Consider the following 26303-nt stretch of genomic DNA (forward strand, 5'->3'; position numbering starts at 1 on the left):
TGAGAAAGGAATACAGAAGTCATGGGCTGCTTTCCCCAGGCACCAGTCCCTCCCACTTTTTCCAGTGTTTCTTGCTAGAAACTCTCCCATAGCCTGGTTAGCAGAACTTAGTCCTGTTTCACCCTGCTGTAGCCTTTTCACTGTCTGTAAATGTGGGACAGCAGTACGTTTGGGGGAGAAGAAAGACACACTCCCTCCTGCTTTTTATGTTCATCATACACCTGCAGTGCAAGGAGTTTATCCACAGCAAACATATGCTTCAGGGAATGAGATATCCAGGTATGTCTCAGCTTATTCCCTTATGTGATGTCCTCTATGCATTTGCTGATCCACTTCCATTTACTTGGCAGTGTGTATCATCTGAACCAAGGATTTTCTTTTTGCAGTGTTTTTTTACCTATTAGTTTGGATGGTCACAGAGGGTCCCTCTTCACCCCCAACCTGCTTTGATGATGCCTTGCTCAGCCTCTTTGTCTACCAAGTAAATGGCAGAAACACAATGCAAAGGTTCAAATACTACCTGGAGGCATGAATGACTTTGGAGTGATCAAATTCTCCTTCAAGTGGATGAAATCTTTACCCTGCCTGTCCCTCATCAGCTTTACATCAGTACCAGTATTTCCACAAACAACCACCAAGTATTAGTGAGGTTTTCAGCTGATGAAGAAATCTCTGGCACTTTTTTCTTGACTCCTTTGCTCAAGGAAGATTTCCACCTCTAGGCATAATCAGAGCAGGGTCTATAATGATGATTTTACCCCAATTATTTTTGCTTATGGAGCCAGAGCTAGAGTGGAATACTTCAAAGGAACAAACCTTTCTCAGTCAACCACAAGATATGCCAACCTCTGCTTGTCTTTCAACCTCCCCAAAGATCACAAGGTAATGCGTGCTCAGGAAGCACTGTGGACAGCCTTCATCTGAAGTTAAAAACCTTTAATGTCTACAAGAATGTTTTGACACCTTCATTTTAGGAAAACAAAACAGAAATAAGATGGTGCTTTTAAACCTCTGTGGTATCTCAGTCCTCTTCTGAGTGAAGAAAGAACTCCTGAGTTAGATGTGCAAGAGTTAGAGGAGGAACCATTCACATCTCTGCAGAGCCATGTGACAACTATAACTGGGAGTGCACTGCATATCATGGCACCATCCTCTCTCCCCAGTAGTCTCATTTCCTGTAGTCTGAAAAACTATTAGAAGGCTTTGTAGGCAAATCCTGATTCCAAGCCACAGTTAGGGGACCAATGTCCCCTAAACAGAATAGGTCAAATCAGAGTATTGAGTCTAGCTGTAAACCCAGCATTACACAACTAAACCATGTCACTAAGCACCACATCTATACATCTTTTAAATACCTCTAGGGATGGTGACTTAATCACTTTCCCAGGCAGCCTGTTCTAGTGCTTGACCACCCTTGTAGTGCAGAATTTTCTCCTAATATTCAATCTAAACCTTGCTCTGGGGTATGTTTCCACTTGTCTTATCATTTCTTATGTGGGAGGAGAGATAGACCCCCCGCTTCCTTCCTGATAGTTGTAAAGAATGAGAGTCTCTTCTGAGCCTCCCCTTCTCCAGGCTAAACCCCCCCAGCTCCCTCAGCTGGTTCTATCAGACTTGTGCTCCAGACCCTTCACCAGCTCTGCTGCCCTTCTCTGGACTTGCTCCAGCACCTCAAAGTCTCTCTTGTAGTGAGGGGTCCAGAACTGAACACAGGATTCAAGGTGCAGCCTCACCAGTGCTAATTACAGGGGAATGATGACTGCCTTGGTCCTGTTGCCACACTATTGCTGATACAGGCCAGGATGCCACCAGCCTTCTTGGCCACCTGGACACACTGCTGGATCATGGTCAGCCACCCTCAAACAGCATCCCCAGGTCTTTTTTCCTGGGCAGCTTTCCAGCCACTCTTTCATCAGCCTGTAGCACTGCCTGGGGTTGTTGTGACACAAATGCAGGACCCAGAACTTTCCCCTTTTAGATCTCACACCACTGGCCTCACTTCTTGATCCGGTCCATCCAGATCCCTCTGCAGAGCCCTCCTACCCGCCAGCAGATCAACACTCAACCAGCTTGGTGTCATCTGCAAACTGACTGACAGTGCCCTTGATCCCCTATCTTGATCATTGACAAAGGTATTAAACAGGATTGGCCCCAAAACTGAGCCTGAGGAACACCACTTGGGACTGGCTGCCAGCTGGATGCAACTTCATTCACCATGACTCTCTGGGTTCAGGCATCCAACCTTTTTTTTTCCCCAGTGAAGAACTGGATAATAAACAAAACAGAAATAAAAACAAACTATCCACAGCTGCAAAGGTTTCTCCACATTTAGGAATAAAGACTGAAAATATATCAAGGCAGGAATGCCAATAATTTGCATCTCAGCTTTATTCCACTCAAATCCCCCTCAAAACCTACTACTTCAATTAGACACAGAGAAGGATCTGCAGCCTCTTCCACCTGCTGAAACTAACCAGTAGGTCAGGGCAGGTTTTGATGTATTTATACAGCTCTTAATAAACAAGTATTTTCTCTTCTTCATCATCCAACAGCTATAAACTAAAATAAATTTACCTAAACATCAAGTTCAAACAGCAGCAGTTATGTATACAGATATTACATTGATTGCTCATGCCATATGAACCACAGAATTCAAAGCTAAGGCTAATATTTCAAGCAGAAAATTATTCCTCACAGGCCAGAAAATTGCAGGGAATTCAGGTCTGGACATGCTGCTGCATTACATAACTCAGGATAAAATATTTTCATTTCCAAAGCACCTGCCAACCCAAGCAGGCTCCTGCACTTGGCAAGCCCAAGCCCAGCTCATGCCCTCTACCAACAAGCAGCCTGGATTTCCTTCTGCTTCTCTGCCTGCCTTCCTCACTCCTCATCTCCACAGCATTTAATTTCACTTCCATTCACATTAGAAAAATTAGGAGATTTAATTCCCAAGAAAGCCTGGATCACTCATGCCTCTGTGCTGCTGGTGGCAAAACCACAAGCACAAGGGATCCATGCTCTCAGCTTGGTGAGACATTAAAACTGGAGTCAGGAACAGCATTAATACACATCATTAATAGTTTTTGGTTGTAAGGTGGAAGGATGGGTGGTCTTTGGGTTGGACACATCCTTGAGGATCTCAGTGCCACCAAAGGCTCTTCATGAGAGACCAGGCAAGTCACAGCTTGCCTGGTCCAGCACCCTTATCTTACTTTCCTACCTCGTGGGGGAAAAGGAGACTCAGTGACATTTACACACTTCAGTGTTGGGAGTGTCTATGAAAGTGCTAAATATCACATGCAGACAGCAAGTTATATTTCCTCAAATACATCTGAGGATTCAACTGTTAATCAACAATGATTCTCCTTGAACAAATAAATAAACAAACTAATCAGATTTCTGTGTTACTTAGGAGTAATGAGACACAGTATTCGCAAAATGACAAACAGAAAATTAAATTTCTTTAGCATTAAAAAAACCTGCTGACATGCACAGCCACAATGCCTCAACAGTGTCTGACCAACCCACACACCAGCACACCCAGGGTACACACCATCACCAGAAAACTAGTTCCAAGCATCAGAACAGCCTCACACTCAATTTATTGTCAGAATCCGGGTCCTTGACTGCAATAAAAGTTCATGCAACCTTAAAATATGCTTTTATAAACATCTTTTAAGACATGCCTGGAGATGGAGACACAATACTGCACGCTCAAAACAACACTCTGTGGGTCTTGGCTGTGTTTTAGCACATCATGCGACCACCAAGCTCTATGCTCTGCAGCAACACATTTTTGTGTGTTGAAGCAGTTACAGACTCAGCCAGCACAGCAGACAGGATGACTTCCAAGTGTGGAAAACTGCATTGCCAGAAATCCAGCAAAAATGCTGTTTTATCCACTCAAAAACAACAGCCTCTTCCCAAAGGGGAAAAAGAACCCAACAAAATTATTTTTTAAACTACAGCCAAGTGATAATTGAAACATGTCTTGTATGGAAAAGCCAGGAGAGCTGCCTAAGTCCAGCTCTCTACAATCGGAAATAAGGCTCCCACACCAAGACCCGACCCACTAAGCCCATCAGGAACTTAGGTGAGAATTTCTGTCTTTTAGAAACCAGGTGCAGGATCAGGCTGAACCCCAGGTGTCTCCCACAAGCTGAGCAAGGTTTGTGGGGACAGTGTGCCTACCAGCAGTGAAGCGCAGGTTGCCCAGCTTGCAAGGAGGTAAAGCTGGTGGAGACACAATTCATCCTCAGTCTAGAAGAAAGGTTTGTGCATGTCGAATGAGTAAAAAGCAAAGAAGTCTCCTATGTCATTAGTTTGCTGGGCTGGCATCATGGCCATACATGGAGAAGTCTTGACACTGGGTGATAGGGCTCTGCTAAAACACTTGCAAGACTAGACAGTTTGACACCACCATTTTGAAAATATACAAGACAAGCTATCATAACTAAAGAATTTCAATAAAGTATTTACAAGAATACCATGACTCAAATGAGGTTGCAAATGCAGAAGCAGCACAAGTGTAACTATGCCATTAACCAATGACATAAGAGGCATAAATGTACTGTGAAATATGAATATGTGCATTAGTCTGGGTTATAGAAGTACATACAAGAAGGTTTCCTTGACTTCTAAGTATAGTGACATGTCTTACTGCTGTTGACCAGTTTGTTTTGATTGGGTCAGACTGCGGATGTGAACAAAATTTAAAAAATTCTAATAAAGTTTTGTTTCCTAAGAATGCTTTTTCATTGAAAGAAATAAGCCATTATTTCCACCTCTTCATTTCTGCTTAAGTAAGCTTGTGATTTACTGGGATTTACATCACTTCTCTATCAAATCTAGTAGAAGTAATAAGTAATTAAACCTAATCTAACCTCACTCCCAGGCATCTGAGATCAGGGCTGTGCTTGGCACCCCACAGTTTGAGGTTCAGGGAAGCTCATCTCCCAGGTCCCCACTCACTTCAAAGATGAGCTTGGAATCCCAAACTAGAGGGCCTTGTCTGCCACTAAAATCAAGTCTGGGCTAATGGTTTCTAAGCTATTACTAGGCTGATTATTGCCCCAGTGCTCCCCAATTTATCACCTCCTGTTTCCAGATGGGAAGCACATTTTACCTGTAACATTCATGCTTATGCACCTGAGCATATATGCTTCAGCTTCCTAATGGAACTTGTGATTGTACCCTTTAAGAAGCTTTCCCCTCTAAAAATGGCCTCATCTGATAGAAACCTCTCAGCTGGGATCAACCATCCCATCTGGCAAGTGGCTGAGCTCATAGCAAATATTCTTTGCATTTCTGCAAAGAAACACTGCAGTACAGCTTTAACTGTGGGTATCTGCCAGAGCAGCAGATGTTTCACAAAAAACAAATTGTTCAGAGAGGGAAGAAAGTAGAAACAATAGAGACTTGGGCATAGCTTCAGGGCTGGTTTAAGCCACCTCCAGTGGGAAGGTTCCCAGCCCTGCCTACACCTGGCCAGCTGCAGGAGGGACCCATTCCAGGTGGGAAAAAAATTTGAGAGTGGGACAGCAGAATTAGATTTTTACAGCCCTGGTCACAGAATGTAACTTTTTTCGGAAGTATGTTTACTATCTTTAGTATCTCTTCAATGGTAATTTCATATTGTGGCTCCTAAGTAAGATTTTTATAAGGATATCACAGGTCTCTTCAGAAAGTAAGAAACAGTATTCAAATTCTGGTTAAATTTTAGCTCACATGCTAATGAGTAACCTATTTTCAGTTCCCCTTATAGTTTCAGGTGCTTACAGTACTTTTTATTTGTCCTAAACCATGGCAAAAGTACAGTTACTGTTCTAGGGCAGCTATCTGCTGTTAGAAAACCTCATATCAGCTTTGGGCCAGCTGCAGTTCAAGACACTGCACGAGTTAAATTTGGCACTGAAACAAATCTTGCAACACAAAAAAGCAGCACTTAGTGGAAGCTTTCTGCTCTAAGTCTCCTACCACTGCAGGGACATTACTCAGCCAGCTTACCTAGAAGTCCAAAATCCAAAAAAATTATTTTTAAAAAATGTGTTCCAAAAATATCTTTGAGATTTATTCGTTAGAGCTGATGAAGGAAATGGTATGTTGAGGACTAAGCAGGAAGAACCCCACAAAGCCAAGCATTGTATGTACATGCACACACAAATTACAAGACGGCATTGGTCACAGCAGCTCTCTAGCACAGATAAATCATGTCTTCACCTCTGCACACCTCCACTCCCAGCTCAGCTACTCCCCATCTTCAGCCACATGGGTTAATAAATTATTGCAGAGCTCTGCAGGGAGAGATTTGCATTTGGAGAGAAGGTGAAGGCACAACCACAGCTTATGCAGCACCAAAATTTACCCTTTTGATGTTGTCAATGATCAACAAGTCTATGACACAGCCCAGGATCTCCTGAAGCATAGTGCTTCAAATATATGTTCCCATCACAAACACAATTTCTCAGGGCTTTTCCAGTATAGACACTGCTGCATTATAGATAATAGCAGATAAAGATACAGAGATTTTCCTGTACTACTACTACTGATCTCCTGGCAGCAGCCTAGTGAAGTTTTCACCTCTCGGGGAGTAAGATTAGGAAGCAGAAAGTTATTTCCTCTTGTTTACGTAAAGCAAGCAGTAGCCAGTCCTCACAGACACTGATGCCAACATGACGTGTGCAGCCTGGGCAGTGCTGTCACTGGGACAGGAACCTTCACACTCAAAGCTGCAGGGTCATGGGGGCGCAACTTGGCATGTCAGCACCGTGCTTGTGACCATCTATTTGTATTCCTTAGCAACAGAGCAGCTTTTAATGTTGGGCTTTGCGTTTGGGTTTGTGGGGGGTTTTTTGTGTTGAATCTATATTTGGCACCCTGGGGAAATTCCTGAGCAGAAGATAGCAATTTTTAAAAGAGAATAAATGCTGGCACTCAAACTTTGCTGACAGCAACACCACACCCCAGTTCTTGGTTAGTGTGAAGTGCTCGGACCTGGAACCAAGGGAAACTCTCACAAGGACCAAGCATCAAGAGTCACAGCCATCACACCTTCTGCCTTTGCAAAACCTTGCCCTAGCATAAGAACAGGAAAAGATTTCTTGGCTCAAAGTCTCTAAGCCATTTGTATCATGTGTAAACTAACATCTCCAAGGCTCTGAGCTTCACTGTTCAGCAGCACTGATGGGTCCCACGATAGTTTTTGTCCTGGGGGAAACAAACTCTCAGCAATAGCACTGGCTCAAAGAGGGAGGGCAGGGGGGGAGAAGACATCAGTACAGTACAGCAATTCTGAACTAAGATACTGTCCTTACCATAAATCATGGAATTATCAATATCCTCCAGCTCTCTACAGCTACCAAGTAAACATGCAAATTAAATCCTGACTAATCTACATGAGAAAAGCAAATAACACCTGATGTTTCCCAACTCTGTCAGCAACATGGCAATAAAAAAAAATTAAAGAAAAGATTTAGTCATAGGAAGGACAAAGATATCACATGGCTTGGTGGTTTCATTGGTTGTCATGGCAAATGAAAAATCCCTGACTCTCCAGCTTGTGTGTTTTAGAGGAAAGGAGACAACAAAAATGCCCTTTCTATGACTAGAAAGGAATGTTTTCCTAATAATCACTCATGAACCCACTGCACACTATATATAAACAGCTGCTCCTTCCCAGGAAAAATGTTTGCTGTTCCTTACTGAGCAATTCTTGGGGATCGAGGCAATTCAGCCCCAGCAGACGTTCAGGCGTGGGTAATGAGAATCATGTGCTCTTACATGTGGTGACTTCTCGCCTGCCAAAGGGAGCCTGAACTAGCCGCAAGGGGGGTCTCAGTTCGGTGACAGCTCTGCCGCCAGCTCCCAGGGGAGGCTGCCAGCACAGCATGGCCAGGAGAACCTGGCAGCAGCACGAGCCACCTCCCCTGCTCCCACACTCAGCATCACTGTGACATTTCTTGCCACATGTCCAGCAATGGCTGTTTTTCTTCATGGGTTCTCAAAGCAAGCCAAAACCATGGCTTGTGTGAGTTTTAATCTGCCAGACAGGTAAAAGCAGCAAAGACACCACTGTGTTTGCTCCAACCCAGGTAATCCAAAGCACCTTGCCTGCATGACCAGCATCACACATTCGTTACAGTAGATTTTCTAAATATAGTGGGAGATTATTTGGCTGTAACTTCAAAAGCAGGTCCCCAGAGAGCCTGCTCTTTCCAGCCACACTGCTGGTTTTGGTTTCGGATGCATGCTAAAAATCTGGCAAGTTGAGGATATGTTCACAGCAGAGTTACATCACTCATTTCGCCATCAGTTCTTAGTTTGTTGGTTTGTCTCCAGCCCTTTCCCTCCTGCAAATCTCTCTCCACTCCTGGGCTTCAATGCCAGACCTTTTGTCTAGAAGGAGCAACAGGACCCTATGGAATAATGTTTATTGCACAATGTTGTAAGTGATGCTCCTCTGTGGGTTAAGCTTTTTTCTGGCACCCCCATCCACCAGGACTGCATGGGGGGTGGACCACAAGTTGCACAACCCCAGACGTGTGTGGTTGGCTGGAAAGCAGCCTCTTCTGTAATGAAAGCTACAAGCTCCTTCCCTTGCTTCCCCCAAAGAGCAGCTGGGTATCAAACTGCACCACTGCACTCCAACACTGGCTGTGTACGTACACCAAGGGCCACATCCTGCCAAAGTCCCCGGCCTCAGTCCATTTGCACTGCAGAGCCTTCATTGTGACAGCAAACTGAACCATGCTCCTCCCCAGACTTCACCCACAAAACTGACCCACAATCAGGGATGCCCAAACAAATTAACTAAAGGCAACGGGATAACACATGGATAACTAGCTTGGATCCTTTATCTTTTGGATATGAGGCGGAAGAAAGGAGATTCATCATCGTCCTCCCTGGCCAGGTTGTGCCTGCAGGACTGCAGGTGAGACACCCACTTTCTCATGTACGGCCTGCACATACTAAAAGGAGGTCACTTTGCATGGAGTATGAGAAAAACAGATTTCCACGATTACTTTTCAGCTGCAACACTGTGAATTGTATCACAAGCCTCATACATTAACCCTTACCCACACTGCAGAGATGAAACATTGTGGCTGCTGAAGTTACTGGAAATGCAATCACAACCCATGTGACAAAGGAACTCTGCTCTTTCACCCAGGCAATAAGCCAATTACGCAGAAAACAGGACTTTTCCATGGAGTCTCCTGCCAGAGGACCCCTTCAGCATGCTAGTCCTGCAGCATCCCCTCCCTGCAATGGTTGCTGGTTTGCAAACTCAGTCCTCCAGAGGTTTAGAGTCTAGAGTTTCTGGATTGCTGTGCACGTGGGTGGATGTGGAGAGGGATGGACAAGGGAAAAGGCACAAGGCAAATAAAAAGGCAGGCTGAGAGAGGAAGGAAAACAGATAGAAAACTAAAACCAAGCAAGAATAATTATCTTTAAGTATTGCAGCGGAGTGGGCTGGCACTGTTGGACAGCACACAGTTTTACTGCTTTAAATTGAAGGGATATTACAGAGCAAATATTTTTCATCCCAACTAGGAGACTTAGTCTCAAGTCTAATGCCAGCTGGCTACACTCACATGTTTAAGACCTTGATACATAATCCTGGAAGAAAGTGTTTCAGTCACAAAAAAAGACTGCATTACCAGCTTCTTAAATACATATATACTTAAACATTTTTCTTTAGGATAGAGCTTGTCAAAAGAGGTGGTATGAGCCAGACAGACTGTGCTTATGGGGGTAAGGCACATCTCACATTTGTTCATTCCTTGCATTTTCCCAGTTTTGCAAAAAACTATTTGGACCAGCACCTTTGTGTTGCTTTAACAAAAAGGGCGGTCTACCCAAAAACATTACTTGTAATTCAAAACTCAACATAAGAATTTTCCTTTAGTAAAATACAGAATTCCCTCTTCCTGTTTCAGCTTGCCATTTATCCCACCATGGGCAAGCTCAGCCTTGCTGCCCCCCAGAACAGCACACTCCCATCAAGCATAAAGCAACGTACAAACAACAGCTTCTAATTGCACAGCTAATTGTCATTAGTTATAAAGAGATTTCATGTTTAATGGAGCCTGTCTAAGGCAAAGACAAGACTTCTGTACAAGTTATATATTTATTTCCAGTCCTTTCTAAATGTATTTCTATACTACATGTGACTTGAAATTGGACATCCAAGACTGTATCACAAATCAGAGAACAGAACAAATTTTTTTTTTAATTTTTTTTAATGTGCATATTTATCCTCTTAGCAGGGAAAATATGTCAAGACCAAAACCAGAAGTCAGAACATAAGAAAATTTTTGGCTCTGCTGCAGGACAGGTCCCATATGGCACTTGAGATTTTGTTCTTTCCTACCTAATAGTCATCAGCATCCCCCTGAAGTGGCACTGCAAGCCCAAATCCACCCATCCTGCAAAGCTCTGTGCAAGGAACTTGTACAGAAGCATTATCTTAACTCTTAACTTTAAAAGTAATTTGTTTTTCTCTCTGAAAACAAAGGGTTTGCAATGACTTGCACAATGCTATTGCAGTCAGCTAACTCCAGCAAGAAAATGTGAATTTCAGCTTTGAACTGACTTTTCAAACTACTCTGTTCTCCAGCCAGTTTAGCTTCTCTCCAGCGGAAAAACTTCACTCTTAATGTGCACTGCTGCTCTCTTGTAGCATAAGCACCTCAGTGTCTCTGCAACAGTCACATGCAGAACAACTTAAACTGAGACAACTTGGACAACTGGATACACATATGATCAAAGACAAAAGAGAAGCTTCTGTGGTGGCAAAGAATCCAGGCAGGGTGACAAGGCTTGTAAAACTGCCTTCATCTCAACTGGGGTATCTGCTCAGCTGGCAGTACTCTGAATTTCTAGAGGGGATGGTGAAAGGAAACAAATAATAGCTGTAAAAGGGAAGAAAAAAAAAAAAAGATGATTTAAAGAAACTGTGAGGCAATCTCAGGTTAAGATTATAAAAGGAAGAAATACAATTTATAGACTGAAAAGGCAGGGAAAAGAGGGAGAACATAAGGATATGGGATGAATCTGGGATAATGATGCCTGGGCAGACGCTGCTGGAGCACCAAGGCATGAACCCAGCCAGCCAAACTGTGGAGAGGAGCAGAAAAATACTGCCCAGAGAGGAAGATGGGAAGTACAAACTGGCAAAAAAAAAAAAATCCTAAACCTGGAAGGACACCTGCCAGCTACCTACAGAGATAAACTCAAAAGCTGTGGGGTTACCGCTGCCAAAAGTTAGAAAGTCCTTCATTTTTAAATTTGCAAAGGGGATGCATATCCTGGCAAGACTGTGCATTGGATCTGGGAATTTGAATTCAAACCCTGAACACAAATCAGATTTCAGTGCAAATCTCAGTGCCAGCCTGAACAACAGTCACTACAGCCCCAGCTAACACATTCATCTGTAACAGAACATGCATTTGTAAGTCACAAATAGACTTTTGGTTCACTGTCAAAAGCACAAAACAACCCAAGACAATCAGGGAAATATTAGGTATTAAAGGTCAAGTATCCTATTCGTGGTACAATTCAAGTGGACAGGTTTTAAGTATTGTTTTGGTATAGAAATATAGGTTGGCTTGTGGCACAGAAAAGTGCTCCACATCCAAAAAAAAGCCTTTGGAGTGAAGAACTTCACCTCCAGTGGAGAAATACAAGTTTTCACTGTGGGCTCACTAATCTGATGCTTTCCTTCACAGCTCTATTGCTGCTGCTCTGCAGTAGCCTCACATACTGCCCGGGGTTACAACCGGCAGCTCCAAGTGCCCATTTAAATTGATTTGAGTTTCTTTTCTTGGCAACTAACAACCTCTCTTCCCCAACCCCCCCCACAAGATTGAGCAAGCACCAAGCAAGACTTCTCAGGTACAACAGCTGCAGATGAGGGCCACATGGAAAGCACTGCGCTTGCATTTTGCTTGCAATTGCTTGGTTGTGATAAGCATGTAGGGATTAGGAAGCCATGATTAAATATGTAATATAAAATGAGGTTAAATTATTCCTCCATCATGCCTTTACAACAACCAACACTTCAAACATAAAACTAACTCAAACATCAGCTGGTTATTTAAGAGCACTAGAGGTTACAGATCCCATATGCGTGGTGCCTCTGCTTTGCACACTTCTTAGACTGTTCTCCCTTTTGTTACCTGATACTTGTTGGTACCTCAGTGTGCACAATATAAGTTTTCTTTATACCAGGTTGTACAGACGGTTGTATGGACTCCAACAATATAAATGAGTTGTGCTTTGAGAGAATATATTACAATTTTTTTGGTCTATCACACTGAAAGCAGCCTGTGGCATTTTTTAAAGGTTGGAGTTACAACTCGAATGTTTCACTCAACATGTAAGTATTGAACACTTTCCACCACATGCATACCCACTTGTACATCTTTTAAATTTTAAAAGGAGAGCAAGCTGTGCGTAAAGACTATGTACATTTTCCTCCTTTCTTCATTATTAGGAGTAACTTTAAGTCTATCTCATGATAACACTTAAATTCAAGGCAGGCTCATGGCCACACTGTACTCTATGCTATAGAAAAATCACTTACTAAGCATTATTGTCCATCTCTGAGTGCTCTATACGCACAAGGAAGTCAGGGAAAAAGTAACATATAAGTGACTTGTCCAAGGACAGACATTTGGGAGCAGGCCCCATGGAAAACAAACCTAAGCCTTATACTCTCTTTGTTGGATTATTTCTCTTTAGCCTCTTTCCCACTGATGCCCCCAGCTCTGCTTCGCTTTTCTTTACTATTATTGATGATTATCTTGTCATTCTGCAGTCTCAATATCCTCCTTCCTCTGCTCTGGTATCACACTATATACATTTTTGTCTTTGTCTGACAAGAAAGTGCTGAGATTACCTCAGTTGGTAGAACATGGTGCTAACAACATCAAGGTTTTGGGTTTCATCCCCATATGGGCCATTCACTTAAGAGTTGGGCTCAGTGATCCCTGCGGGTCCCTTCTGACTCAAAATATTCTGTGATTCTGACTCAACTACATCAAAGGTGTAATAGGGCTGGTATTTTTCTCAGGGAACTATTTTTGGGCTGTATTCAGGAAATTTCCCCTTTTAATTAATAAGTTTTGTATAAAAGCTAGACCTACCAAAACAGAATATAATCCTTTCTTCTAGCTTCTCTTCCCACTCACTCCTAGGTGCTGGAGGAGAAGTCATCCATGATGGCACAACCATTTCCCCCTGCAGACAGACCACATCCACCCCTCTGCAATTGCCCAAATTCTCCCTTATCCATTAATGCCTTAGTGCCAGCTCTGCTCCCAGACTCTGATAGAAATGCTTTCTATTCTAAGTTAATATTCTGCATTTAACATGCAGCAACTGAACTGGGCGATGCAGATATAAGGTTGCTGATAGTTGTCTAAGAAGATTTCAGATTTCTAGCTTAAAACAGACATCATCCACTTTCTCTTAAACCCTCTCCTTCCTTGGCTCACAGCACAGCCCTTCCCTTCCCAACCAAAGCCTGGCCAGCTCACACCTTTGCTGTTCACACAGGTCATTCATGCGAAGAACTGGTTTAATTTCACTTGGCAAGAGAGTTATTTCCTGATGAAGTACAGCAGTGAAGCTTTCTAAAAAAGTCCCTTCAGGATTAATTCAGTCCATCATCCTCTCAGATGTCTCAGTTATTGCAGTTGTCCCTCTCTAGCCTCAACAAACCTGATCTTGGATCACTGGCATTCACATTAAAAAAAACCAAATGAAACAAACAGAAAACCAACAAAACAAAGAAAAACCAAAACAAAAACAAAAAACAAACAAACAAACAACACAAACAAAAACACAACAACAACAAAAAAACACTGTTAAAGCACAATTCTCCCAATTTTCCTCATTTGTATCTTCAAGGTTTCCTGCTTTTCCTCTTTCTATGTCTTCCAAACTCCTCGTTATTACCTTTCACATTCGTCTTACAGACTAGGCTACATCCCACTAACCGTCCTTAACGCAAAAGCAGCCCTGTCAACCATGCTCTCCCTCACTCCTGGTCAGATCTCCCTACAAACACCCACTAAGCCTTCGCCCACTCAAAAATTTCCCTGCCTGTTAGTGACCATAACCTGTTGTCACCCACCAGAAAGCACTGAGCTCTACCAGGTGGAAACTGTTTTGCCATTGCTCAGTTATTCAGGATACAAGGATGGGCTATGGAATGCTGCAGCAACACACAGTGGCACAAGGCAGAAGGAATCCTGCTTGAATGGCTGCTCTTAATTTAAAGCAATAGGTCTCTTCTCCTGAGGCTTATCCAACTGTCCTAAACGGAAATGTTAGGCTGTTATGCCCATGCCACTCATTTTCCTCCAGGTCTGATCTACAGAGAAGGGCAATTCCTTCTGGATCCATCAGACTGAGAGCTGTTGGTGAGATGAAAGCATGCAGCTCAGGTTTCTTGTAAGCAGTAGAAGAGAAGGGAATTATGAAGAAGGATTATAAGTGTGACACAGAATGTATTTTTAATATTTACAGGGATTTCTGTGACTAGTCAGAGGGAGCCCTTCCCATGCAAAAGCAGAAGTGTGATGGAGTCTTTTTTACTTTCCCAGGAACAGCCAAAATAACCATTATGAGCAAGAGGACAAACGACCTCAATCACACACTGAGGCACACTGGGACCCACTTCAAGGTTAGGATAAAATCACAAATGTTCCTTTTTAAAACTAGAAGTTGGAGAGTGAAATGTCAGAGCTTTGGACAAATCCCTCAAATGCCAAACAAGCTTGACAAAATAACCAGTACATCAGTCCTTCAGCTCTCGAGAACAGCCCACACTCCCAGCAACACACAGCTCTTGCACATGAGAAATCCAGTGAGTTTCAGCATACGGCTTTTTTCAATGTATCTCTATGTATCACAACACATATTAAGACTCAAATAATACATCCTCCCTTGAAAAAGGGCACACAAATTACAAACCCTTCCTTCCTTTCTAGGAGGAGACAGATGCCAATTACAGGAAGCAGTTATCTGTAACAATTCTCTTCCTAAATCATACCGATTGCCTTGCCCATTTGAAAGGTGCATTTGCTACATCAGAAGAAAAAAAGACCTTTATTATTAGCAACATCTGAACCACTAACAGTCAAAATTGTTTGCTTACTGGACACGTTATTTTTTTCTGCATAGCACTGCTTGAATCCCTTTAACACCTTTCCAGATAAAGTGCCATTAACATGCAAATGAAAAGTTCATACTCCTCCTTGAGATGGCACACAATTATAGTCATAAGCGAAGGTAATGAAAGGCTCGAAACAAGACAGGTTGGTTACACATGTCACAGTAATGCTAGCAAATCAGTCTCTCCTCTAATTACCGCAGTATTTCCAGGAGGAATCAATCACAACAATATGGATGAGTGGGACCATAAACTTGAAAAATGTACTGAATTAAACATTAATGCACTCATTGACTGTTATCAATATATATATTTAATGGAAGGTATGGCCTAGCAAAATACAGAACTGACTGGTTCTAAAAAAACCAGAATCCTGGACACAAAGGCTTTAAAATACTCCCAGCAGCAGAACATACCAAAAACATAAATTCATCCACCAGGCTATAATTACACTTTGCATTTTGTTTTTATTGTAAGATTGGTATGAGCACACAGTCAGGCAGGAAGCCAAGCCACAAACTGTGCTCTATTGACTGCTGAGGTCTCCATTAGGTGCTACAAACAGAAATACTCATTTGCCCAGACCAAGCCTAAAGATGATGCAGTGAAACCTCTTCTCCATGCCAGGCAAGCATTGGATCAGCATTGCCAAACAAGCATCTGAATTCAACAAGCTGCCCCTTAAAGCATTACACACACTTTAACTCTGTTTTCTAAGGAAAACAAGCTTTTGCAATCATCTATCCTGGCCAACAGGCTCAAAAGTTACCAAAGGAAACAGTGTTTCAGCAAAATTACAAAGACAACATAATTTCTACAATTCCTTTGATCACCAGGCAGCTGGGATGAGTCCAAAATCAGAATCCACACTGTCATTGACCTCTGATTGGGCTGATCTCTGCCCTTGATATTTTTTGTTTGGCTGCAGCTGGCTGGTTCTTCAGGACAGTGCTGCCTGTCAACCAAGAGCCCACTCAGCAGCCACGTGTTTCTTCTCCAGATATTCCTGTCATAGCTTCCAATCGTAACAATCCAGTTTCTGGACCTCTCTGTCTAGTGCTTCTGAGCCCTTGAATCTTCAGCACTCAGCAACCACAGTTGAAAGTGCTCAAAACCTTTCCAAAACAGATGCTCCTGCATGGGACATAAAAGCTGCTGACTCTATTAATAAAGTGATCTGACACCTTGACACCTGTGTCTGGTCTATTAAAGCACTAACTGCTCTGTCCTATCACATTGTACCCAGTGGCACTCTTTTGTCTTACCTGCCTTTGAGGAATTCACCAAAATGTCCAAGTTAGTCTTATACAAGGTCTGGCCTCCCTACTAAACATCTGAGACAAACATCTCTGAGCACTTCTGAATCTGCCATCTCCCTCCAGTGATGGTGTCTGGGACCTAAAATAACAACAATGTTATTTAGACAATGCAACTTAGGTGCCTATGGTTCAGGGCAGAAGCCAAGGCTCCACCATTCAGCAAACAAACCTAACTGAACACGACAAATTCTAAGCCAGCATCTTTGCAAAGGTATTGACACTTTCTGAGAGAATTTAGGGTTAATGGGGCTTCAGCTTCAGAGTAAGTTATCTGGGGTATGTTTTCCAGTCTTTTTGATGTACCGGGCAAACTCCAAGCAACTGTGCCTTTTGCCTCCGTTAGAGGAGGACATTACACAGCCAGCCATAACAGCCTGAGGAACCGCTGAAATCCCACTGTTGCACCCCAGTATTTGAATTAAGATATCCAGAAACACACAAGCTCTGCAAGAAGAAACACCCTGGTTACTAGCTCTTTCTGCTTGACTGGAATTGAACCAATATCACAACACCGTGAGACTACAACAAAAATGCCATGTTTCACAAGAGAGTCACTTGATCTATAAGAATCAATCACATCAATGGTAAAAAAAAAAAAAAAAAATCACAATTCAGGTAGTGTCTGTTTATTTTCTTATTTCCCTCCCTGTGTCACCTCCACCACTTGCAGAATTACTTTTCTTCCTTGCTATCCTCTCAAGTACAGCTGCCAGCTGCACTGCAATATCCATCACACAGCAACTCCCTGATAGCTGGTGGCTTCTAAGGCAATATTTACACTATGGCTTGCAATAGTTTATAAAATTCTTTGGAGCTCTTCCAAAGGAAAAGCCTCATGTAAATCGAAGTTATTAGTGTCATCTACAAGCTAAGTCCAGTTAAGAATTTGCTAGCACTCGCTGTGGAGATTGCAGATCTTTGAAACACCAATCAATGTGCAGCAGAGGGGCTGAGTAATAAACTTCATTAGCATTGCTGGTAACACTTCTCTTCAGTGGCATACAATAAATCACTGATGAATATTCAAGGCATCCCTCTGAGGTTATCTCCATTTTACAGATGGAGGCAACCAAGAAACAAAGTTTAGAAAGGACTTGCCTGTAAACACAAAGATGCAGAATTCACTTGTCTTTCCTTCAAAATACAAAATATGTAATTCTAGACAAAACTGCAAATTATATAGATTGATGTGCAGTGAAATTAAGGAGACCGTCATTCCCCAAAATCACTAGTGGCTATTCCCACCCAAGTTACAGCACTGGTTACTCACGTTACATTAACACTGACAGACTGAAGATTCTCACTGGAGAAAGTAGGGACTAACAGACAGAAGTTCTAGCTCAAAGACCTTATCAAGGATAATAAAATCCAACCTATACATAAAATACAGGAGCAGTTATAAAGAGATTGATGACTCAGAAATTGCATCAGAGGAAGTGGACTAACCCTCCAGAATGTGAGACAAACATCAATAAATTCATTAGCTAAGCATCACCCAGCGTTGCCCATGAGGTATTTTTAAAACCTTCCTATGTATCTTCAAGAACTGATGTCATCAAGCAAAATGGGAAATACTGTGAAAGATGTGCTAACAAGATGGAAAGAGTTTTTATGTAGTTTCACACATTTTCCAGCAAGAAGTTTGACATTTAAGCAGGATGACCTGGTTACTAGTGGCTACTTTACGAACTGGTGCAACATGCTCACGCTGCAGTAAAACAATAATTCACACTAGGTTCTTCCTCCTTGTGGCAACAGCTTTTGTAAAACTGCACAACTTAATAAGGCACTTTATTTAGTATTATTTCAGAATCAGCTTCCTTTATTCTAACAGCATTAGCCTCAGCTCACAAAAAATGTTTTCCTTGGTTATTTCACTGTGCAAATCAATACTCAATTTATTTTGAATTTCTTTAGTTGTGAATTTCTAACTAGAGGGGATTTGTTTTAAAGATGCCTTTATTTATTATTATTAAATACCAGATAACCACCCACAGTGAATCAGCCTGGGGACACTATCCCAAAAAGTTAATCTAGCAAAAAGATTCATTTTAAGACTGACTTATCCAAGCAGTTTTCCAATCCAGAGGCACAACATATTAGAGACAACGCTGATATAAGTGGGATGGCCCTTGAAAAAAGTCTGAACTTTCACAATGACCAGTGTGAAGTTACTAATGACGGAAACACACATCTCTGGCCATGTGGCAGCTTGAGAAGGAGCTTTAAAAATTACCCATACTACATTCGCATCTGCACTAGAAAGTTCAGAAATGGTCCATAATAACCATGTATAATGGCACAGGACAGAGGAATCTCAAGCATCTCCAGCACAGCGATGTCCAACATGACCCAGTGGACACTTCTCACAGGCCATGGTTTTGAAGACCCTTATGCCAGAGCTTCCAAGTGACACACAGGGACCAGTGACCTGCACAGCCACATGCGAGTGCACCAAGACACATGTTTCCCACAGAAGTGTGGCAACAGAACTTCTATTTAAGAGAAAAGGAAAGAAAGGTTTCCTAGTAGAGGGAAACACTCTACGGTAGCAAAAATCGTTTACAAACATAATGGAAATACTGAGAAAGCTTCTTTTCCAATTTTGGAGGTGGAAGGAGGTGAAGCAAAATACTTCAAAATTTGGGGTTAGTGACTGCTAAAAGACACCGTTTGTTTCTGCATTGAGCATACACTACATCCCTGCATGAGATGGTCAGGGCATACCAAGAGCAGGTCATAACACAAGAGAACACTTCATTCCTACAGATCCCACAAAGCAATTTCCAGCAGTCACACACTCATGCCTCCCTCTCCTAAATAGGTCGAGCAGGAATTTGTCAACCTGGAGTTAAGAGCTCAACTTTAGATTTCCCATTTGCCTGCTGAAATTAAACAGTTAACAGAAATCTGCATTTATTTGGGAGTTTCTATGTGCACACAAACATCAATGCAAACAAAATGCTACTACCACATTTTAGAAATGTGGATACTGCTGAGTTGAAGAAAATGGGCACAGTTCCCTTTTTAGAAGGAACAAATTGTTCAGAACAAGGACAAATGCAATAGAGAAATCAGGCACCAACTCTGTTTCTGCAGTTTCAAGCTGCTGGTACATGGATACAGTCTTTACACGATTTGTTGTTTGTCTTCTTTAATTGAGCCAACATTGTTCAAGGATCCCCCCCCAACTACCTAATGCTCTCAAGAGCAAATATTTACAGTGAGGATTTTTTATAGTTTCAGATATGTGAGAAATTAGAGAGTGCTACAGTCTTCTATCTTCTGCTGGCTACAGACAGGAGAACACCTCTTGCTCAAAAGGCTGGAGTAACTGCAATGGTAACTGCAGAAACTCGCTGCACTTGAGTGTATTTTAGATAGAAAACATGGAATAAGCTGCAAACTATGTTAAAACATCTCCTTTAGAGTGAAAGCACTTCCTATAATTATGCCACAGAAGGAGGGATTACAGAGAAGAGCAGAGCCCAAACCCATCATCACACAGGTTGAACTTGCTGCTACATCTACAATCAAATACATGCAGAACTTGATCCTGAAACCAGCCATTCCAAGGTCCTCAGCAGCCAAAAGACACACAGAAATCCAAAACATGCCCTTACCCTTTTGTGAAAGCTAGAGATTTCTTCAGTGTTTGCTGGGGTTTAATTAAACTCATTACCGCAGGTTTATCTGAGTTAATACCGTTTCTCCACAGGACACACTGCACCATGAACTTCAGGGGAGATGCAAGAATAAAAAGGCTAATGTTACTTCTCTTAATCTTCTTCCAAAATGAACTGAAAGCCCCACAGTAATTTCAGGCTACCTGATTCTCACCTCTAAGGATTACTTGTCTCAGAATGGAATAATCTGATGTCTCCAGAGGACTAGCAGGGATGAGCCAAGAAAGCGTTTTCAAGCCTACATTTACTTTTCAGATATTTGTGTAAATAGCTATAAAGCAAGAACAATAAAAAAAAAATTATTATTTTTTCAAGTGACAGTCGTCCCCTCTCTCAGTTTGCCAAGTTCAGTAGCCATCATAATAAAGCCTGAATCTTCAGTGTTGGAGAAGATGGAATTTAACTCCCTTGCACCATCAGAAAGCAACAGGACCACAAAGCACAAACACCCTTTATAGGATTTCTTGAGGTCAATAATTCAGGTTATATAAGGTTGTCTTACTATGTTTTTAATTAAGGGTGTTATTTTAGGTAAATATTCCCACGCTGCAACTACAACTGTCATGAAAACACCACGTGTTAGCCCCTGGAAGCTTAATAGATGTCACCATGAAGAACTTCTCACTAATTAGATATGAATCTGGCTTCCTTTAGAACCTTGTTAGATAAAAAGCCTTGACTGATCTATCTTCCATTTCTCTGAGCTCAGGCAATGAAATTTAAATCACAGAGAAGTGCTAATGATTATTTTTCAAGACAGCTTTTCATTACTGAAATTACTCTTTGCAACATAGCAAACCCCAAATCTCTTTTCTAATCCTGGCAATCCCTTTCAGTTGTTCTTTGATTGGCTATAAATCTGATGTCTCAACTCATGATGTACATCCTGAACGTGGATCCAGGATTTTTCTGGAGGATAGATTTTTCTAGATCTCTTGTCACTTTTGTATTGGTGGATGAATGGGAATTTGTAGTAAAAGAGTGACCACTGAAAAGACAGAAGGGTTTGACAAGTTCCTGTGTCTTAAGTGTCATCTCTCTCAGGGAAGAGCGAGCATAGGTGGGGTGTTCTACTAACCAGATACACATTCTTCTACTCAGCATTTTTAATAACCTGTTTCCTATTGGCATCACATCTTCTTCAGCTAAGTCCCCCTTTATGCCCATTTCTCACATTCATTTGTAGTCTAGGGCTACCCAAGCTCCTAAAGGTTACTGCTGAACACCACTAGACAAAAGAAAAACAGAAGAGGAAGGGAAGGTGGGGTGGTTGCACTGGAAAAAGGAGAGGCTTTGGCAGATGGAAAACAAAAAGGGAGAAAGTGGGTGGGAATAAGGACATTAGCAGTTCCCCTTGAGCTGGTGCTATCTCAGTGGCAACAACCCACTGAGTAGTGAAACATTCCATATGATCCCATACATCTTTGTCAGGGCTGGAAGACATGCACTGTGAGGAGCAGGTAAGGCTTTGGATTTGTCTGGTTTGAAGAAAAGGGGTGAGCTCATTGCTCCTGGCAGCTACCTGAAGAGCAGAAGTGCAGAGGGAGGTGCTGATGTATTTTTCCTGGGATTCACTGATAGTGCATGTGGGAATAGTTCAAAGCTGCACCAAAGGAGATTCAGACTAAACATAAGGAAGCATTTCTTTACCAAGAGGCTGGTCAAACACTGCAGCAGACTTCTTAGAGAGGCAGTCAATACCCCAAGCCTGTATGTATTCAAGATATAGTTGAACAAGATGATCTTCTTAGGTTCCTTCCACCTAAAAATATTCTATTCTAACTACCTGATTACTCTGGAGAGGGATCCCATCCCTCCACAGTCAGGTAAGGGAGTGATCCTCCTGCCAAAGCAATGAAAGCTGCTATTTTTGGATGTGAGGGGTTCTGTCCAAAATACTCCAGAAAGCACATGCAAATGATTGCTACTGTGGGATGCAAGACTCTCACAAACAGGTTAATTTTCTGCACTGTTCCCAACAAACTGGCATCAAGGCTCAGCACCAGCCTACAGGATGGTAGTTCCTTGACAATTCTCTTTTGCAAACAACAGCCTGGATTTATATGAAGAAATACTCCCACTTTAAATGCACACATGCTGCCCTTTGAGTAACTGGCTTTTTGCTTAATTAAAAAAACAGAGTTTCAGTACCTTCACTGCAGAGGAGAAGCAGAACAGTGCAGCAGTGGGTTGGGCTGTCAGGGCTCTGCATGAAGTCCCTCTCTCCATGGACAGCATCTTTAGCAGGACAGAGTAAGCCAAGCACTGCTTGACTTCTGTACACTTTGGCATTTCTAACACCTTTTTTCTTTTTTCCTTTTAAATTCAGTCTGCGGGATACACTCTTTTGAGAAACCACGTGCAAGCTCATCTTTTTTTCACGCCAGCTCAGCCTTTCCTCCCCTTCCTCTTCTCTCTTTCCTTTTCTCATTACTTTTCAAGGTCTAAAGGAAAACTCTGTTCAGATACTTAAAGGTTACAGTTAACGTTTAGTTCATCAGAACCTAAAAGAAAGCATTTCTGCTAAAAGGAAAGAAAATAAACAGGGTATCCTGTGATGTTTAAAAGGACAGCAGCAGATTTCCGTTAGACCTTACTGAAGGTTTTCTCCTCTGTTTGTACAAGTATTCCCTAATTATCTCAGGAAACTAATAGCTAGGTTAGTTTAAATAGGTTTTAAATAGGTTTAAATTTTGCCTTAAGTATATTAGGGAAGAGTGCACATCTCTGCAGTGTAGCGAGGGGCAGTTACTCCAGGCAAGGCGAGAGGACAAATAGCAATTGAGTCTCAAGCTGTTCACAACCCAAATATCTATCCCCAGCTCAAAGCAACAAAGCTCCCTAATTATTTTTATCTACGCAAGGTGAAATCAAATGACATTACAACACAAATCTAATACGTTATGCAGGGCCAATGTTTAATAGCACAGATTAGTTACGAAACTACTGTAATAGCAACAGACTTCAATGTGGTCTTGACTCTGTTTAAATCCTGACAATGATTTTAAGGGACAAGTTTATCCTTGTTCTGCCCTAATTATTTCAACATATTAGCACCTGAGGAATATTTGACTCAACTCCCCCTGCCCCCCCTCTTTAAATTCAGTTTATGCCCAGACCAACCAGGATTACATGACAAACATGACAGATCATTTCTTTCCCACTCCAAGAAAGTCATTAAAACTAAAATGAGAATTTAGTTAGTTATTGACAGAATCACTCTGGGGGGGAGCAGGAAGCTAAATGGCTTGTTGCAAAATGAAATTGTAGAAACTAGAGAGTCAATCAAAACACTGCCTTAGGTCATCTCATCTGTCCTCCAGCCAAAGCAGGGCTGTTGCTGAGCATCTCTGCCCCAAGATCTCTCCAACTGAGCTGATGTTTTTGGTGTGAGAAACCCATTCATAATACAGAAGATGATTTTACTGTCTCCTAAATCTTCCGTTCCAAAGTTTTACAAGCATCCATACAAGCATCAATATCTAAACAGCTTTGACACTGCAAGGTATGCCTATCTTGTGCTACTTTCCACACTGCTGTCATGCCAGCCACATAGTTGAAATGAATCTCTTGAATTTTCACACTGCCTGGGTGGTTATTTGACAATACGCATGAACTAGCTCCTAGCACATTCCCCACTCTTCTTTTACTCGCCAAGAGTAAGGCTTACACTCAAACCTGCTGGTCCTGTCCTAAAAAAAAAAAGACAATATGCCTTAAAATTAGAAAGGAATTGATCTAGTTCACAGGTACTATAATCTCTTTGTTGGCTGCATTTTATGTAAAAATAAGAAAATGCCAACAAATCTATCACATCCACAAAAAAACAGCTGCAGATACACTCATCTGGGACACAGTACAAAACTTAGAACAAGCACCTTAATTTGCCAGTTGATGGATGCCAGCTTGACTATCCCACTGAGGACAAAACAAGAGCAGCTCCAGAGCTGAAATCAAGAGCTCTCTACGTGTTCCATTGGAGAGCCACAACACTCCAGCTCAAGCTGTGAGCCATATCTACCACCTGTAGCTTGGGCTGGGAAGACAGGAAGCACACAGAAAAGATCTGCCAACAGAGGAAAGCTCTTTCACAGCAAGGTGACAAACAGAGGTCATTTGCTTGTAAACACCCTTCTCCCACTCTCCCATTCTCACCTTCCCTCCCCATGCCTGTTTGGGACTGTTCAGTTCCTCCCTGAAGAGCCACCTTCAGCCACGCACCTCTTGCTTCAGGAACTTCAGCTGCCTTGCCAGATCCCATCTCCAGGCTACAGAAATCACTGTCCTCTCATAGCTCACCTCTGGAGCAAAGAAGAAAATTATGCTTAAAAGTTAGCAAGTCTGGCCCAGCTCTGGCTCTTCTCAGTTCCCCTCATCTCACCTGTTTTTGGGTCCCTCTGTACATCAGATTGGGTGACACCCAATATCCCAGGGCAGCTAAAATCTCTTTCTGCAACAGTTCTGGGATGGGAAATTTAATGCAGTGCATGGCAAATACGTGATGCCAATAAAATCAATTTGCAAAGATGTAATTTCTAGCTTTACTAAGAAGCAAATCATTGGCATTATACTCAGTTTCATTAAGAACAGGACCAAAATATAAGCAAACTCTACAAAGAATGACCATGAGACCACCTTGCTCTGAATCTCCCTTCAGAAACTGGACACTAGTAAGAAATTAGGGAAAGAATAAAAGACCTGAGGAAATATTTAGTGCTGTCTTCCTGGGATATCCTCTTTCATTTCATTGGCATCTTGGGAACTTCTTGTATCACAGTAAACATGTTCATTGCATTTAGGTCTTTGCAGGACACGAAAAGGGCCCCTTAGCTCATCTGTACTTTTCCACAGCAATCATTTATCTATTGCATGATTTTCAGCTTTTGGTCTCTTTTTATGTGCCTATATTTCAGTTGCTGCAAGGCAAAGTTTCACCTGAATAATAGTGCAGATTTCTGAGGTATGTTTTTAATCCACCTCATGTTATACTATAATGGAGCTGGAAAATGCGTGCACGGATTGTCACAAATCTTTCTAAATTCAACAAATGTAATAATTTTTGAAAAAAACCCAACCAAACAAAATGAGCATAAATAGCAATATATATTTGTAAAGATACATCCATATGGAAACATGAAAACATAATATAAGATTGTATTACTTAAATACAAAATTCCTGGCCACGGATTCCTTGCTTGTTCTCATCAATTTCTATATCAGTATTTCCCAGAACAATTCCCAATCTACACTTTCAAATTATCACTTCATATCCAGTGCCTTCTATCCCAGGCTGACAAAATCACTGCTATAAAACTTCTCCTTTTACAGCCAAAATGGGAAACCCTCTATTAGATTATCCATTCCCTCCCTTGTAAAATAAAGAGGAAAACACCATTCCAGGAAATAAAAGTGTTTTAAAAAGACCAACCAAAGGCAATGCCTGTATGCACTGTTCTTCTTCCCCTTTGAGTCAGTAATGAAGAGGAAGGAAAGAAAAAAATATGGATAAAATAAATGTGAGAAGGAGATGTGAATGCAGCATGTTTATCCCACTTAAGGAGGGAAAGCTGTAAAATGCCATCCATTGCAAACCGGCACCCCAACACAGTCTCAGTGTTTACAAACACTTCAAGCAAACCAAACAGGGAGTTTTATTGTCCCCACTGCGCTCATGTCACCCGCTCCCCAGCACTGCAATTCCAGGGAGAGCCCTGCCAGAGGACACACGGTGCCAGTTATACAAGAGAAGCGCAGAAGCAAACATGCAGCAGAGGGGGGGGAAAAATTAAAAATATCAGCTCAGCTGCACTCTCTCTTCCTACTCTCAGAACAGCCTCCAAGTGGGCTTTGGAGTGGATTAACTTTAAAGGGCACTGAGAAACACTGACAGATTTGAGGCCAGCAGGACCCCTCTGTGTGCACACATTTCCCTGTCACTACTGCAAAATGGGATGTCTGGGGTCCACCAGCAACTGCAGGAGTCATGCAGTAATAAAAGGGGATAAACCTTCTGATGTTATCTACAAACAAAAATATATCCAATATGTTACTCTAATATCTTAGCATTGTTCAAGCAAAGATCTAAACTGCACCTCACAAACAGCAAAGAATAGGGAA

The 26303-nt window shown here is 42.0% G+C and overlaps 1 protein-coding gene across 4 annotated transcripts in view; it reads right to left on the minus strand.

Annotated features, from left to right (window-relative positions):
- Positions 1-26303, minus strand: part of RAB30 (RAB30, member RAS oncogene family) — a 41265-nt gene that overhangs the window by 13660 nt on the left and 1302 nt on the right. The window contains exons 2-3 of one of the 4 annotated variants that reach the window (XM_027884460.1): positions 24342-24487; positions 23841-23878 (exon numbers count right to left, since the gene is read on the minus strand). The exons of 1 other annotated variant lie outside the window; for it this stretch is intronic. The gene's annotated coding sequence lies outside the window, so the exon portion shown is untranslated. Of the gene's footprint in view, positions 1-16446; positions 16580-23840; positions 23879-24341; positions 24488-26303 lie in introns of those variants that run through there. 2 more of the 4 variants (XM_027884461.1, XM_027884463.1) reach the window with 2 other exon arrangements.

Source organism: Empidonax traillii, unplaced genomic scaffold (assembly GCF_003031625.1).
Source record: "Empidonax traillii isolate 1590-97213 ecotype Southwest subspecies unplaced genomic scaffold, ASM303162v1 scaffold146:size911690, whole genome shotgun sequence".
In the NCBI taxonomy this organism is placed as follows: domain Eukaryota; kingdom Metazoa; phylum Chordata; class Aves; order Passeriformes; family Tyrannidae; genus Empidonax; species Empidonax traillii.